Source organism: Podarcis liolepis, assembly GCF_965112155.1.
Source record: "Podarcis liolepis genome assembly, chromosome: 15".
Taxonomy (NCBI): domain Eukaryota; kingdom Metazoa; phylum Chordata; class Lepidosauria; order Squamata; family Lacertidae; genus Podarcis; species Podarcis liolepis.
Genome location: NC_139566.1, coordinates 1606670 through 1624845, shown reverse-complemented (window position 1 = coordinate 1624845; position 18176 = coordinate 1606670).

Genomic DNA, 18176 nt, shown 5'->3' with positions numbered 1-18176 from the left:
CCTGTTGTTGATCATGTGATCTTGGGGTATCTTTTGACCTGATTTTTTAAAAAGTCAACAGCTGGATTTTCTTGATTATAGGTGACAGCCAACTAAATCATGCTGAGAGTACACCCTTTAAAATCAGTATCTGTTTATTCCAATGGATCTGTTCTGATCAGGCTTGTCTCTCACCCCATATATTTACTAGATATTGTCTTGTATTTTCATGATGTGACCGCCTTGATATTTATCATAGAAGGGGAGAGCAGTCCGACAAAATAATCAAACTTCCATTGTAGGTTTCTGACTCAAAATTACCAGAACATCCTGGCCTTTGTATTTGCTGTTAGGGAGATAAATTGCAACACTCAGATCTTACCCAATGTCACCCTGGGTTTCAACATCTATGAGAATTATTTCCATCCAATATCTACACTTCAAGCCTCTATGGAAGTCCTCTGCACACGGGGAAGATTTATCCATAACTACAAATGCGAACCCCAGAACAGTTTGGCAGCGGTCATTGGGGGACCTGACTCTAATGTCTGTCTCCACATGGCAGTCATTTTGAACAGCTATAAGATTCCACGTGTAAGTTGGCTACCCAAGGAACTGGAAGTTTATAAACCTGGGGTGGAGGCAGGAAGAGGAGTGTCTTAGAGAGTCAGGCTGCATGCTCCTTAAGGAACAAATATAGACCAAGGAAAAATAACCCTTAAACTGCCTTCATGTGCAGTTCCAAACTGCCGGTGTTTGGTTCCCCGCTCCTCCACCTGCAGCTGCTGGGTGACCTTGGGCTAGTTGCACTTCTCTGAAGTCTCTCAGCCTCACTCACCTCACAAAGTGTTTGTTGTGGGGGAGGAAGGGAAAGGAGATTGTGAGCCGCTTTGAGACTCCTTAAAGGGAGTGAAAGGTGAGATATCAAGTCAAAACTTCTCCTTCTCCTCCTCCTCTTCTTCAAACTAATATTCCTTTTATGACCTCTGTTAGTCCAACTCCCTATTCACTGCAAGAACCCACAGCATTCCTAGCAAGTGGACATCCAGCTTTCCTTAAAGACCACAGATGATTGAGACATGCAGAAGCAGTGCTGGAGAGTCAGGCAGGAGCGTAGGTCAAACATAATTATGGAATCTTTACTGCCAACTTAGCAGTTCAAAAGCATGTCAAAGTGCAAGAAGATAAATAGGTACCGCTCTGGCGGGAAGGTAAATGGCGTTTCCATGCACTGCTCTGGTTTCACCAGAAGCGGCTTAGTCATGCTGGCCACATGACCCAGCAAAACTGTCTGCGGACAAACACCAGCTCCCTCGGCCAGTAAAGCGACATGAGCCCCACAACCCCAGAGTCACTCGCGACTGGACTTAATTGTCAGGGGTCCCTTTACTTTTACCTTTACCTTTACTGCCAATCCATGGAGGTGGAGTCCTCTGCAGCAACATTTTTTTTTTTAAGAGAGAGTCCCTTAGACACCGTAACACAGTCATAGGAATTGGGGTGGGGTGGGGAAGAGAGATATGTGAAAATGGCCTCTTGGACACAGCAGCTGAGTTGCCAGCCTGATCACCACTTTGCAATATGCACAATGCCCTGTATCCAGCATTGTTCCAGGGATTTGCAATGGTGTTGGGAACAGGAGAAGATGATGGTGAAAAAATAATATTTTGAGGAAAACCCTGCAAAGTAGTTTTCTCTTCCTACAGGGATAGATGAGAAAAAGAAAAAGAATAACTGTGTTTTGATAATGCCCAGGTCCCCTCTAGAGGGGGACGGGAATCCTTCTGATTAATAACTAGCCATCAAAGACTAGGTCTGTTTATGGCCTCAATGGATGATTGGAAAAAAGCATTACAATTTGGCAAATGTATCAATGTATTTGGTGTAGGAAATCAGGTAATGGACATCAGGGGAAGACAACCCCCCCTCTCTTTGATCTGTACAGCAACATAAAAATGCAACTCAAAAGACAGCAAGGAGAACTGACTTTGCTGCTTTTCCAAACCACTAATGTGTACATAGCCAGAAAAAGAAAGTTGCAAAATCATCTTTCAATATATATATTTTTTGAATATACCTTTCCCACTCTTCTCGTTTTTCCATGATTTTCTTTAGCTCACCTATAGCTCCGCTCCAGAAACCACCAGCAACCCCCAAGCTGCTTTCGAGTACTGGATGTTTCCAAGTGCATCCGGTCAACACAAGGGTCTTCTCCAGTTACTGCTGCATTTTGGGTGGACATGGGTTGGAGTGCTTTATTTCAGTGTCGCAAGTACAGATATATTTGTAGAGAACATGCTTCCCATGTTTTCCCAGAACGGTATCTGCTTTGACTTCATAGAGAAATTCCCCCAAACAGATTTCTCCAGTGAGATTGAAAAAACCTTGCAAAAGGTGATTGGAACATTTAGGGTCATCATGGGAAGCAAAGCCAATGTGGTGGTCTTCCATGGTGAGACTCATACTATGATAGTTTTTAGAAATTGTATTCAGTATTTAGAGTTTTATGATATATCGGTGAACACCCAAGGTAAGGTATGGGTTATGACAGCTGAGATGGCTTTCACGTCCCTTCCTCTTCAAAGAAGATGGAATGTAGACATCCTGCATGGTGCACTATCCTTTGCTGTTCACTCAAAAGAGGTGCTGGGGTTCCATAAATTTCTTCAGATGAGAAATCCTGCTTTAGAAAAAGAAGACGGCTTCATCAGGGTCTTCTGGGAAAAGGCATTTGAATGTTTTTTCCCCATATCCATGGTTGACACGGAGGTTGATGAAATCTGCACTGGAGAGGAGAGGCTGGAAACTCTTCCTGTATCCATTTTTGAAATGAGCATAACTAGTCACAGCTACGGTGCCCACAATGCAGTCTATGCTATCGCTCATGCTTTGCATGCCATGCATTCATCCAGATTCAAGTGCAGAGCAACAGCGGATGAAGGAAAAAGGAAGTTTCTTAATCTACATCCATGGCAGGTAACGTTCTGAACTTAAAACATAGATCTCACCCTATCCTTGATTGTTTAGAAATTAGTGGTGGGCAATCTGGCTCTGCCTTAATTTGCAATTTCCTCAATGACTTCAGAATCTGACATTATAAACTCACACAGAAGTTGTATTTCATAATTATATTAGAATTAAAATTTGGTCCAATATGAGGTGGCCTGTGGACCTTTTAAGCCAGGCATAGGCAAACTCTGACCCTCCAGTTGTTTTGGAACTACAATTCCCATCATCCCTAGCTAACAGGACCAGTGGTCAGGGATGATGGGAAATGTTTTAAGCATTCCGCTCCTCATTTTCTTTAACTTCCTTAATTGTACAAGTCTGTCTTGAGAGTCTTGGAAGCAAATATGCCCAATGCACTCTTTACAAGTGGGCCTGTAACTGTCCTTGGGTGTCACTGGGATGTTTTACAAAAAGAAAGGCAGCTTTCATCTATTATTGTATATGTATATTGAATTTTTTCCCTTAAGAATGCATCCTTGACATGTTTCCTTGACATGGTTTTCTCCATGCATTCAAAGCATACATGAAAAGTGGAGTGGTACTATACGCATTGGCCTCACCCCCACCACAAGTGATCATTGCCATTGGCTTCATACCCCAGGCACCTCTCTACTCTTTGAAGATATATGAAGCTTTACAGGTGAAGGCTTCTCTGTGCAACTGGGAGCCCTGATCATGAAAGTTTTCCAAATGATATTTGACTGTATGTCCACAGCTGCCACACTATAATTTTGCCTAATAAGTGGAGGTTTTGGAGGTAGAGCTTATTGGAATGTTCACACCGTTGGGAGAGTCAGCGAAGGGTAAATCAGGGTTTCCCAAACTTGGGTCTCCAGCTGTTTTTGGACTACAGTTCCTCTCATCCCTGACCACTGGTCCCGCTAGCCAGGGATGATGGGAGTTGTAATCCAACAACAGCTGGAGACCCAAGTTTGGGAAACCCTGGGGTAAATGAATGGAGACATACAAACGAAGAGTTTTGGTTTAGCACAGAAGAGGATAAGAAGACAATGAGTACATACCCTCCTCTTCCCCTCCAAGTCTTGACCTTTTTATTAGTTCATCCTTATATAAGCCCAATGATTGGATCAGGGAACAAATCTACCATGACAGCACCTCTTTTATTTCCTCTTCTATATTGCCTCTAATTTGATCATCGGCATTTTTACGGTGCAAATGTGTTTCTCCCCTCTGTTTAGATGGTCCACTTTCTGAGAAGTGCTACATTTAACAACAGTGCCGGGGATACGATTTCCTTTGACCAAAATGGGGAATTGTTAGGTGGACTTGATATTATCAACTGGGTTACTTTCCCCAACCAGTCTTTCGTTAGAGTAAAGGTGGGAAAGATAGACCCTAATGCTCCCACAAACAAAGTGTTCACCATTTCAGATGGTATCATCATATGGCCTGACAGATTTAACCAGGTAGGACCAGTGGCAATGCTACCTGCTCCGACACTGGAAGTGGCGTACATCTGGGGGCATGGCTGCTGCGCATCCCAGGGGGCATGGCATGTGTAGTGATATTGGGAAATCTTGGTAGAATAAAACTTTGGCTCATGCAGAAGAAGAGCATTATGGGAGAGCCAAAAAACTGTAGAAAGCTGGGAATGTGTATCTGGGTTTAATTGCAGACTTTCTGTCTTTAGAAGTGTGAACCGGGTTATCTCCTTCATCTGCAGGGAGAGAGCTTCTATTTGATTTGTAGTTTTGACACCTGGGGTCTGGGATGTAGGCTATCAGGCCAAATTTACAACTAAAAGGAATCTGGTGTGTCTCTGGGAATGAGAGGAGGACACTTTGATTCTCAAGGACCTTATGAATAAATAGACTTCAGCTGTCGAGTCTCCTAACAAGCCTGAGTTATTGTTCCCCCATGTAACCTTTGGTGAATTGCTAATTAATCTACAAAACTGATTGGCTCCTAAGTTGTGTCCCCCCCCCCCCTGGGATCCTAAGGGATAAAACTTCAAGAAATTAAGTTGCAAATCGCAGACCATCTTGCCAGGCTTCCCATCTTGTCATGCAAAGCCTTTGCTATGCAGAGCAGCCTGCCCTGGGCCCGGGGGAGGGGGGCGCGGGGGACCAGCCGAGACACTCTCTTGAATTGCTCAGCTTTGTATTTCTCTTCCTGCTGTGAGTATGTGCCTAGTCAGTGATATTCTATAATGTTTTTATTTTCTGTTTGAAACCTGTAAGAAATGTGCATGCTTTTATTTTCTGAAATGCTCCTTTCTTAATAAATTTGGAAAAGGACTTTTGCCTTCTTGTATTTTGTGCCTTTTACCGGGGAAGCTGAACCAGTGCCTAATCCACTCAGACGCCTACCAGAGTACCTGTTGGATTTCTGGCTGTGTCACGGTAAAGTGACATAGAGTGGGGCAGTCCGGTAAATACTAAAAGGTGATCCTCCTCCTGGATTCCTTTTAGGGGACTGATCCTGAATAGGAGGTGGTGGAAGCATACTACTGTTTGACTCATTTTTTGCAAACCCTTTCATGTCCCTATCCCTCTCCCTACCAGGTCTTGCTGGAGTTGGAGGACTGGTGAGGGGGGAGTGGATAGCGCGTGTGAATGCTACAGCATGCATCAGGGGGGCTGTGCAGTGAGCATCCCGGGGAGCGGGGCAGCCGTGATGTCACCCCCTGGATGGAACCCGTGGCAGCCGCCCCCCACCTGCCCCCACCTTCAGCCACCAGTGACTAGGGCCTGTACACACTTCTACATGTATGCACTTAATTTCTGCATTTAAAAACCTCTCATTGCCTAGTCCAGTGATGCTGCTAAATTCTCCATGTCAAGTGCTCTGAAAGTGAAGCTGGAAAAGCAACCCCCCCTTTCATCACCCACTTGCTTATTTAGCTGCATCACTTGGTACTATTCATCCCACCCCCCGAACAAGATGTATGACCGCATTCTCAAATTGTGAAAATGTTGGGGACTTACAGGATCTAGGAAAGGGGATATTTGAGGAATTTCATTGATAAACCTATCACAGTAGGTTTCGAAACTCTGTCCAGCCAGCAGTCACTAGACTAATTTTTCACAAAATACATTGGTAGGCACAAATAAATGGCAACCCCTTCTTCTTCAGTCGCCCATTTCTTAAGAAAATATCGCAAAGCTTTCAGAACACTATTTCCCCGTAACTGTTAAAACAAGCCCCTCTTTCATTTACCAACAGGCTCAACCTCTTTCTCTATGCAATGACAAATGCTCTTTGGGTTACAGTAGAAAGAAGAAAGAGGGAAAGCCACCTTGTTGCTATGATTGTCTTCCATGTCCAGAAGGAAAGGTATCAGACCAGATAGGTAAGAAATGGGTGTTTTTTATGGAATATGTCAAATATTTGGGCATACAGTTGTATTAGAAATTCATTTCACTCAGGTCTAAAAATTCATTCAAAGTGGGAAAATTATTAGAGGCCATACAGAAAATATGGTTGTTTCAGAATGGCCAGGGATGACATAAATGGATACCCATAATTTGGGAATTATTTGTGTGTGTAGTGAGGTTGACCAAAATGCTCATATCAGCCATCTCTCTGTGTGTGTGGTGACTATAAGGAGTATATAATGATGATTACATATAACAATGTCTGGATGTGCTGGTAAGACTCTTTTTAAACTGCATGCAGACTTTTTAAGGTCTAAAGTCGAAGTGGACTTATTTCTGGTTATCTATTTGTATGCTATATTGTTACGGCAAGGAGAATATACATTTTACATATTTGGGTCTTCCTGGTGGTTTAATTATTTTTGGGGAGATCCTTATTGTGTTTAGGAATTATATCTACAGTCTATCTATATACATACACATTATAGGTGTTCAAAAGCCCAAGGTAGTTGAATGTGTATGTGTACTTCATTTCCCTCCCACCCCCTCCATGCTGCCCCGGGTGTTGGCAACCCCTGCTACGCCACTGAAGCACATTGAGTCAAATGCACCTGGAATACCCCTTTGCTGTTTCAATATATGATGTAACAGTGAGTGGGCATGTTCAACATGCACAGGGCTATGGGAGATGGGACCAGTGCATTCAGGACCAGTCCCCTACATATTTTAAGCCCATAACTACATCTGTAAGGAGACATTGCATGTTAGGAAATCGACTTTAATTATGAAACAAATATCATCATTTGTATGCTAGGCCTGAAGAGACAGAAGAACATTCACTGGCTTTGTTTTCCTTTTCTTTTTCAGACATGGACGTCTGCTTTCAGTGTCAAGAAGATCATTATCCAAATAATAACAAAACTTTTTGCATTCCAAAATATATAACTTTCTTGTCCTATGAAGAATCTTTAGGCTACAGCGTCGCCATTTCTTCCCTCATTTTTTCTTCCTCCACAGTTTGGGTGCTTTGGATCTTTGTTAAGCACCGAAACACTCCCATCGTCAAAGCCAACAACCGGAACCTCACCTACACTCTCCTCATCTCCCTCATTCTCTCTTTCCTTTGTGCTTTGCTATTTATTGGCCAACCTGGAAAGCTGACCTGCCTCCTTAGACAAGCTGCATTTGGCATCATCTTCTCAGTGTCAATTTCTTGCATCTTGGCCAAAACTGCCATTGTGATTCTCGCTTTCATGGCCACCAAGCCAGGATCCAATATGAGGACATGGATGGGGAAAGATCTGGCCAGCTCCATTGTTCTATGCTTCTCCTTTATTCAAGCCACCATTTGCACAGTGTGGCTGGTAACTTCTCCTCCATTCCCAGATATGGACATGCATTCCATGACTAAAGAAATTATACTGGAGTGTAATGAAGGTTCCACTACCATGTTCTACTCAGTCCTGGGCTTTATGGGCTTCCTGGCCATTGTCAGCTTTGCTGTGGCCTTCCTAGCCAGGAAGTTGCCTGACAGCTTCAATGAAGCCAAGTTCATCACCTTCAGCATGATGGTGTTCTGCAGTGTTTGGTTGTCTTTTATTCCAACCTACCTGAGCACCAAGGGGAAGTACATGGTGGCTGTGGAGATCTTCTCTATCTTAGCCTCCAGTTTGGGGCTACTGGGTTGCATCTTTTCCCCAAAATGTTACATCATTTTGATGAGACCAGAACTGAACAACAAAGAACAACTTATGAGGAAAAAAGTAAAGAATTTTAAGCCCAAATAGTCTCAAGCCAGCTCTTTGAATCAAATTTACGATTCAAGTCTATTTTCAATGTAAACCTAATCACACCTGTAGGGGAATCATGTTGAACTCAAAGTAATTTACTTCCTATTAAACATAGGTTGAAATGGTGCATTCCATTGTAGTAAATGGGACTCTATTGTTGATTCAGTTATTTCCATTGAAAATCATGATTAATTTTAATTATCATTTTCAGATCAGAAAATGTCATGTGAGCTGCTGTTAGTGAGTGGGCCAAGTTTCCATTGTCAGCTATGATTAGGGTAGGGAAATATTGTATCAATGAATTCCTAGAAGGATTGTAGCCTGCTATAGTATTTAATTCTAGCAAGTTTAGATGCCTATATATCTTAATATTTGGACATAACCAAAATATAAGGTATGTACTAATTTTGCACCACCAGTTTCACCACCAAATGGTTTATGACCAGGCTATCTGAAAGACCCTATTCCCTCATGCAAACCAACCAAGGCCTTATATCTACTAGCACTTAATTACATTTTAATGATTGTCTTTTCTCTGTTTTTAGCTTGTTCTGTTTCATCTGTTTAAGCCACCTTGGTTCCTGGATTGGGAGAAAGGCAGGATATAAATAAATATAACAGGAATTATAATAAATACAAATTTTACACTAATTGTTCCATTCACTTTTTTGCCTGGCCATGCCCACCACTGGCATGTTGCATATGATTGGTTTAATTGACACTGAAATGGGAATGGCTATGTGTATTAATGAAGGCTTTAACATAGTGCTATATTGAAGCCAAGAATAGGACTCTGAGCTCTGAGTTGATAATTAACTTGTTTCTGCTATCTAACACGTAAGTGTTTAACCTAAAATCAGATGATTAAGGTATTGAATCATAAATCACCATTTTGAAGGGAGCTGCCTTTAGTTCTTTGCTCCCAGGCTCTGTGGAATGATGATGTAAATGAAGCTCTCCAGAAAAACAGCTCCGGGCAAAATGGATGCTATAAGGAGGGAGGCTTTAGGTCTGCTTGGATTATTTCATATTTTGTAAGATGCTGAGCCTATGCCTTGGACTGGCATATGTCTTATGAAACTGTTTGGATGTGTCGTTTGATGTTTAAATTCTGTTATGAAGAAAGTTCTGCAAGTAAAGTTTTGAATAATATCGAATGGGTCTGGACAATGCTTCATTCCAAAAGGAACAGTTTTAATGCATCCAGTCGCTTCCAACTCGCCCCCATAAAGTTTCTCAAGAGGGAATTTGGCCTTTGGGATGAGAAATAACGTACTTACTCATGTCTAATGCACCATCAAATCTAATGCAAACCACATTTTTCAGAAACTTGAAACCAAAAAAAGGATTTGCTAGCAAATGTAAATGTGCCATTGAACCTAAATGTGTACCTTAATTTTTGCAATGTATTTTGGCCCCAAAAGGTGCACATTAGAATCAAGTCAATACGGTAGTATACACTCACACAATCCATAATTGCACACATATCCCTGTGAAATCTATCAGCCACCACAACAACTATGAAGAACTTGGAACTTTATGATAACTTCTGAATGTCCATGTACCTTGGCTTATAAATGATGCACACAACATTTATTACCCTTTTGGTCTGCAATTTCCCCCTCTGGACAGGGACAGCAATCATAACAGCAAAATGGTTTCCCTTCCCTTTTTGTCTTATGATAACCTGGAGTGCAGTTGTCATTACACAGTGAAAGAGGTGTCTGTAAAGAAATGAAAGAAGAGAATGCTGGGGATAAATATAGGATTCCCCCCCCCCTTCAGTGCCCTCTAAATGCTAGGCAAACAAGTCGCATGCAAGCTACCGTAGGTTCCACCACCTCATTTGGGCCAGACCAGAAGCTTAAATTAAATTAAGCTGATGAAAAATTACATCATATCCAGACCCCGTTCACCAGTGGGGTTGCTGATGCTGCTTTGCCTAAACCTGGCAGAGGCAGGACAAACCTTTGACTTCGTGTTTTATCCTAAGTTCCCAGGTGACCTGACCAAGCTGAAGGAGTTTAGGATACAGCCAAAGTCCCCACTCTCTTGTGCTCCCCCCCTCCCACACCCAGAATACCCCTATTTGGGGGTTTACTCTAGCCTCATTCTGGCAGGTTCAGCTCAGCCAGTTTAGCCATAGCTGAGTTGCAATCAGCAACTTATTTATCCTCAGCTGAGCCAATGTTCATTGCTTAATGTAGATTGAGCCTGGCTGAACAGGAATGGTTGAGCTAGAGAAATATTGCACCCTAAGATGCTCATCCCAGAGGATCTTGCCATAGCATTCCCCAATGAATACTGTATGTCTTGAAAGGCACGTAGGTCCTACCTGATTAAATGTTCTGGGCCATATGATTAAATCCTCAGAAATGGAGAACAGTTTATCTGGGGGTGCCTGAGGGTCTATGATTCCAACTTTTGCTCTAAGAAAGGATTGGTTTGGGAATGTGATCCAGAGTCTGGAGAAATGGTGGAGGGAATTAATGGAGTAAATTTGATAATTAAGGGGGGGAAACACGGCTGACATTTGTCACGGCTAAAATGGCCGCTGTTTCTTTAATGCTTAAAAAGCTGGGTCAGCATGACTCAGCGGCCTGCACCAAGTTGTATATAGAGAGTGAGAAATGTTAGTTTGGTTGTTGGTGTTTGGGTTGGTTGGTTGGTTAGTGTTGGTGTGTATAGTTGTTCAGTCGCTTTTGCACAAAGACTTTTAAGAATAAAAGTCTGCAAGGATATTCTTCTGGACTCTTTTATTCCGACAAGGGTCTGAGGACCAGACTGAGGAGACAAAGGGAGGTCAGAACCCTTTCCTCCTTTTTTGCATTTTACAAACACTGACAACATTTACCAATAATAATAATAATTTGGGAACTCCTCTTGGACTTTTCATGGGGAAAAGAAATGAATGACTTTGAGACACTTTGACTTAAAAGAAATATTATTTAACAGAAAGTAGATAAGATGGTGTTATCTGGACTAAATGTCTTAATCCCCCTCCCCCGCTTTTTCTGTAATCAAGAGATGGAAAATCATTAAGTCCTTTCCCCTCCTTAATTGTTTCTTTTCTTTTCTCAATCATTTCTCTTCTTACTTTCCCATCTTCTTTCTGCTTCTCTCTCTTTCTCTTCTTCTGTGCTCTTTTGCTTTTTCTTGTCTCTCTCTTTCATTTTCTTCTCACGATTGGGGCTGCAATAGTAGTGCAACTTAGCTGAGGATAAGTATATTTGGTTGGAATTGCATTGTGAGTTTCATAGATGACAAGGTGGATATTTACCTATGACTAAATTTCCATTGCTTACAATGCGGTTAAATGATGAATAACGTTATTTGGGTGGAGTACCACATTACAATGATGATTTTTTCCTCTGTATTAGCTGCTCTCTGTTGTTCAACTCAGGCCTCACCATAATTATGTAGCTTTTCGGGAAAAAGATACAAACCAGTAAGCCTGCACTGGAGGACAAGATGGAGAAGATCTCCACAGCCACCATGTACTTCCCCTTCGTACTCAGGTAGGTGGGAACAAAGGACAACCACACACTGCAAAAAACCAGCATGCTGAAGGTGATAAACTTGGCTTCATTAAAACTGTCAGGCAACTTCCTGGCTAGGAAAGCCACACTGAAGCTGACAATGGCTAGGAAGCCCAAAAAGCCCAGCACAGAGTAGAACATGAGAGGTGAACCTTCACTACATTGCAGTACAATTGCATCACGCATTGTGTGCATGTCCAAATATGGGAATGGAGGAGAGATTGACAACCCCACAGTACAAATAATGGCTTGAATCAGGCAGCAGGAAAGAACAATTGAGGTGGCCAGGTGTTTCCCTACCCATTTTCTCATTTTAGACCCTGGCCTGGTGGCCCGGAAAGCTATGACCACAATGATGGTTTTAGCCAGCACACTTGATACAGCCACAGTAAATATGAAGCCAAAAGCAAGTTGTTGGAGGAGGCAGGTTGCCTTCTCAGGTTGGCCAATGAAGAGCAAAGCACAAAGGAAGGAGAGCATGAGGGAGATGAGGAGAGTGTAGGTGAGGCTCCGGTTGTTGGCTTTGACGATGGGAGTGTCCCTGTGCATAATGAAGATTCCCAGCACCAAAGCTGTGATGAAAGACAAGGAAAGAGCAAGGAAAGCCAAACCGAGGCCCAATGTTTCCTCATAAGACAAGAAGGTTATATATTTTGGAATACATGAATCCTGGTCATTGTTTGGATATTGTCCACCTGGACATTGGAAGCAGGCATCCAGGTCTGAAAAAAGAAAATGTAGTTTTCAAACACGTTTCATTTTGTTGTACATGCTCTGATGTTGAAAAAACCCAAATGAGGGCAAATAGGTCAAAACATGATACATTGCACCCAAATGCCAAGAGCTCGGTGGCACAGGAAAATACCATTGCTGCTTTTTGTCCATGATAAAATGGGAGTAATGCCTCTGCTGACATCTTGCCTGGATGTATATATCAAAATATTTATTTTGTTTTAGTCAGGTGGCACAATATACAGCTGTATATTACATATATCAGTTTGTATTCTCTTAACCATCACCATCAAACTGAAATGATTTATGGAGGAAAGGATCATTCTGTTTGTTTTGTAATATAGATTTGTTAAGTATAATTGGTTTAATTCACACTGGAATGGGACTGCCTGTTTGTTTCGGTGAAAGGGCTTAATTTGAAGATTCAGTTGAAGCCAAAGAACAGCCAGAAGAGCGCTCTCTGAGCTTCAACTGAGTTGATCAATAACTGGTTGTTGTTCTCTAGCAGCTAACATGTGATTGATTAACATTAGATCAGGTGACAAAGGCTTTTGGTTGCAAATCTCCATTTTGAAGGGAGTTGCCTTTGGGTTTCTTTGTTCTCAAACTCTGTGGAGTAAGGGTGTAAATGAAGCTCTCCAGAGCTATATTTGTCAGCTTTGATTATAAACTAAAGTTATTCCTAAACTGGACAGAACAAGGTATTGTATTGATATTTTTGACGCATCTTGGATGATTTTGAAGACAAGTAAGTAAACTTTTGAATTAAATGTATGGGCCTTGACAATATTTTTATTCCAGAAGGACTCGGTTTTCATGTATCCAGTCGCTTCAAACTGATCAATATTAGCACCTCCAATAAAAATTGCCTATTCATTCTTCCTGAAATAAAACAAGTACTGAAAACACTGTTGACCTTCAGAATTCACTTTCTTCTGAGCTTTGTTATAGAGTTCTAATCCAAAAATGTGTAGGAAAATACATGGAAAACAGAACTACAAACATTTTTTAGAATCATCAGACAAATGAGTGTCAGCCTTTTATGCATCCAGTGGACTACATGCAATACTTTGTAGAACTTGATACATTATCATGCTTACCTTTCTGGTTGGAGATCTTTCCTTCTGGACATGGAAGGCAATCATAGCAGCAAGATGGCTTCCCCTCCTTCTTGCCCTTTCTATAACCTGGATGACAATTGTCATTGCATAAAGAAATGGGAAGCGACTGTCCATAAAAGAAAGCACAGAATATTTTAACATTCAAAAAATAGGTCTAGATAGTTTGTATGATATAGTTTGTATGATATAGTAAAAGCTATGGTTTTCCCAGTAGTGATGTATGGAAGTGAGAGCTGGACCATAAAGAAGGCTGGTCGCCGAAGAATTGATGCTTTTGAATTCTGGTGCTGGAGGAGGCTCTTGAGAGTCCCATGGACTGCAAGAAGATCAAACCGCTCCATTTTGAAGGAAATCTGCCCTGAGTGCTCACTGGAAGGACAGATCGTGAAGCTGAGGCTCCAATACTTTGGCCACCTCATGAGAAGAGAAGACTCCCTGGAAAAGACCCTGATGTTGGGAAAGATGGAGGGCACAAGGAGAAGGGGATGACGGAGTACGAGATGGCTGGATAGTGTTTTCGAAGCTACCAGCATGAGTCTGACCAAACTGCGGGAGGCAGTGGAAGACAGAAGTGCCTGGCGTGCTCTGGTCCAGGGGGTCACAAAGAGTCGGACATGACTAAGCGACTAAACAACAACAAATGATATAGTTTAATCTACAGCTGAGAACGAGATTGATGTTGGCATGGCATAATAAATCTGCCTAAGTCTTAGGGTTACTTCTATGCAGTAGGACTGATTGAACTTCCACCTTGGTTGTGTTTAAGATAAACGAGCTTCATCTAGCTGACATGAGAAAGAGAAGAAGAAGAGGAAGAAGAGTTTGGATTTGATATCCTGCTTTATCACTACCCGAAGGAGTCTCAAAGCGGCTAACATTCTCCTTTCCCTTCCTCCCCCACAACAAACCCTCTGTGAGGTGAGTGGGGCTGAGAGACTTCAAAGAAGTGTGAATAGCCCAAGGTCACCCAGCAGCTGCATGTGGAGGAACGGAGACGTGAACCCGGTTCACCAGATTACGAGTCCACCACTCTTAACCACTACACCACACTGGCTCTCAAAGAGGCAAAGTTGGTTCCAATTCTGAAGAATAAACCGCTTTTTAAACTTTGGGGAAATAATGGGAACCATCTGAAAAGTTTTGTGGTTCCTTACCTGGTAAGAGATATTAGGCCATACAATGGCATCCTCATCAATAGTGAATGCTTGGGGAGCATCTGGGTCTATGCTTCCAACTCTGACTCTAAGAAAAGATTGATTTGGGAATGTGACCCAATTTATAATATCAAATCCAGATTGTAAGGCCCCATTTTGGTCAAATGAAACCTTTCCCCCAGCACTGTTGTTAAATGAAACATTTCGTAGAAAACGTTGGAGCTAAAGGGAAGCGTTAGAGAGAGAGAGAGAGAGATCTTAAGAGAGAAACAAGGCAATAATACAACACACTTCAAACTAGGATCAAAGGGCTCTTTAAATGATCAGTGCAGGATGTGGCAGTTCATTGTTCCTAGCAGGAAGCCCCTGATGTTTTCCTCTATGGTACTATGGGCTCAAGCAGGGAATACCCCCTTGTTCCCCCATGTTCCTTGTCTTCTGAAAGCTACTGAGCATGCTTCGGTGTGTGGGCGGTTGTTTTCTTATACCAATAGAAATATGTGTTTTTTCTGCGTATTGTGGAGTTCACCAACATGAAAAACAAACTTTAGCCACAGTTCCAGTTACAGATGGGTAGCCGTGTTGGTCTGCCATAGTCAAAATAAAAAAATTCCTTCCTGTAGCACCTTAAAGACCAACTAAGTTAGTTCTTGGTATAAGCTTTCGTGTGCATGCACACTTCTTCAGATACACTGAAACAGAAGTTGCCAGATCCTTCTATATATAGAGAAGGTGGGGAGGGGTATTACTCAGAAGGGTGGTGGGAATCGGAGATTGGCAGATAGCTGAGATGAGCCTGATGAGCCTGTTGACGACTCTTAACGACTGTAATAGGTCTTACAGGAAAAGGCAAGGGGTGAGAAGGTGAGAAATGGCTTAGTCATGTATAATGAGATAAGAATCCAATGTCTCTGTTCATACCAGGTCTCTCCATTGTTTTAAGTTTGGTAATGAGTTGCAATTCAGCAGCTTCTCTTTCCAGTCTATTTCTGAAATTCCTTTGTAGTAAAACAGCTACTTTGAGATCTTGTATAGAATGTCCTGGGAGATTGAAGTGTTCTCCTACTGGTTTCTCTGTTTTGTGATTCTTGATGTCAGATTCATGTCCGTTTATTCTTTGGCGTAAGGTTTGGCCTGTTTGTCCAATATAGAGAGCTGAAGGACACTGTTGGCATTTGATGGCATACACAATGTTAGACGATGAGCAATTAAATAGTCCCGAGATGGTACGTGTGATGTTGTTGGGGCCAGTAATGGTGTTGTCCGGGTGTATGTGGCAGCAAAGTTGGCATCTGGGTTTATTGCAGGCTCTGGTGCCAGTGTCCATGTTAAGTCTGGTTGTAGTATTATTGTGGGTTAGGAGTTGTTTAAGATTGGGTGGCTGTCTGTAGGCAATGAAAGGTCTTCCTCCCAGAGCTTGAGAAAGAGAACTGTCATTGTCCAGGAGAGGTTGTAGATCTCTGATGATGTGTTGAACTGTTTTAACTTGGGAGCTGTATGTGATGACTAGTGGTGTTCTGTTATTTTCTTTTTTGGGTCTGTCTTGCAGCAAGTTCTCTCTGGGTATCAGTCTGGCTCTGTTGATCTGTTGTCTAACTTCATCTGCTGGGTATTTTAGTTCTGAAAAGGTTTGCTGTAGATCTCTTAGGTGAGAGTCTCTGTCTGTAGAATTGGAACAGATGCGGCTGTAACGTAGTGCCTGGCTATATACAATGGACTGTTTGGTATGTTTGGGATGGTAGCTAGAGGCATGTAGATATGTTTGTCGGTCAGTTGGTTTACGGTATAAGGTGGTGTCTATGCGTCCATCCTGTATTTTTATAGTAGTGTCCAAAAAATGTATTTCTTGCATAGAATTATTCATTGTAAGGTTGATTGTGGGGTGAAAATCATTGAATTTCTGGTGAAAGGTGTCCAGGGTCTGTTGACCATGTGTCCAGATGATAAAAATATCGTCAATGTATCGCAGGTACAAGAGAGGTTTGAGTGGGTAGGAGTTTAGGAAACGTTGTTCTAAATCTGCCATGAAGATGTTGGCATACTGTGGGGCCATGCGGGTGCCCATTGCTGTGCCGCTGATCTGAAGGAACAGGTCATCACCGAATTTGAAGTTGTTGTGGGTAAGGACAAATTGGCAGAGTTTGGTGGCAAGGTCCGCTGTGGTTTTATCTGAAATGGTGTTCCTTATAGCCTTTAAACCATCGTTGTGTGGGATGTTGGTATATAGAGATTCCACGTCCATAGTAGCTAGTAAGTTACTAGCTACATAGTTACTAGCTACTATGGACGTGGAATCTCTATATACCAACATCCCACACAACGATGGTTTAAAGGCTATAAGGAACACCATTTCAGATAAAACCACAGCGGACCTTGCCACCAAACTCTGCCAATTTGTCCTTACCCACAACAACTTCAAATTCGGTGATGACCTGTTCCTTCAGATCAGCGGCACAGCAATGGGCACCCGCATGGCCCCACAGTATGCCAACATCTTCATGGCAGATTTAGAACAACGTTTCCTAAACTCCTACCCACTCAAACCTCTCTTGTACCTGCGATACATTGACGATATTTTTATCATCTGGACACATGGTCAACAGACCCTGGACACCTTTCACCAGAAATTCAATGATTTTCACCCCACAATCAACCTTACAATGAATAATTCTATGCAAGAAATACATTTTTTGGACACTACTATAAAAATACAGGATGGACGCATAGACACCACCTTATACCGTAAACCAACTGACCGACAAACATATCTACATGCCTCTAGCTACCATCCCAAACATACCAAACAGTCCATTGTATATAGCCAGGCACTACGTTACAGCCGCATCTGTTCCAATTCTACAGACAGAGACTCTCACCTAAGAGATCTACAGCAAACCTTTTCAGAACTAAAATACCCAGCAGATGAAGTTAGACAACAGATCAACAGAGCCAGACTGATACCCAGAGAGAACTTGCTGCAAGACAGACCCAAAAAAGAAAATAACAGAACACCACTAGTCATCACATACAGCTCCCAAGTTAAAACAGTTCAACGCATCATCAGAGATCTACAACCTCTCCTGGACAATGACAGTTCTCTTTCTCAAGCTCTGGGAGGAAGACCTTTCATTGCCTACAGACAGCCACCCAATCTTAAACAACTCCTAACCCACAATAATACTACAACCAGACTTAACACGGACACTGGCACCAGAGCCTGCAATAAACCCAGATGCCAACTTTGCTGCCACATACACCCGGACAACACCATTACTGGCCCCAACAACATCACACATACCATCTCGGGACTATTTAATTGCTCATCGTCTAACATTGTGTATGCCATCAAATGCCAACAGTGTCCTTCAGCTCTCTATATTGGACAAACAGGCCAAACCTTACGCCAAAGAATAAACGGACATGAATCTGACATCAAGAATCACAAAACAGAGAAACCAGTAGGAGAACACTTCAATCTCCCAGGACATTCTATACAAGATCTCAAAGTAGCTGT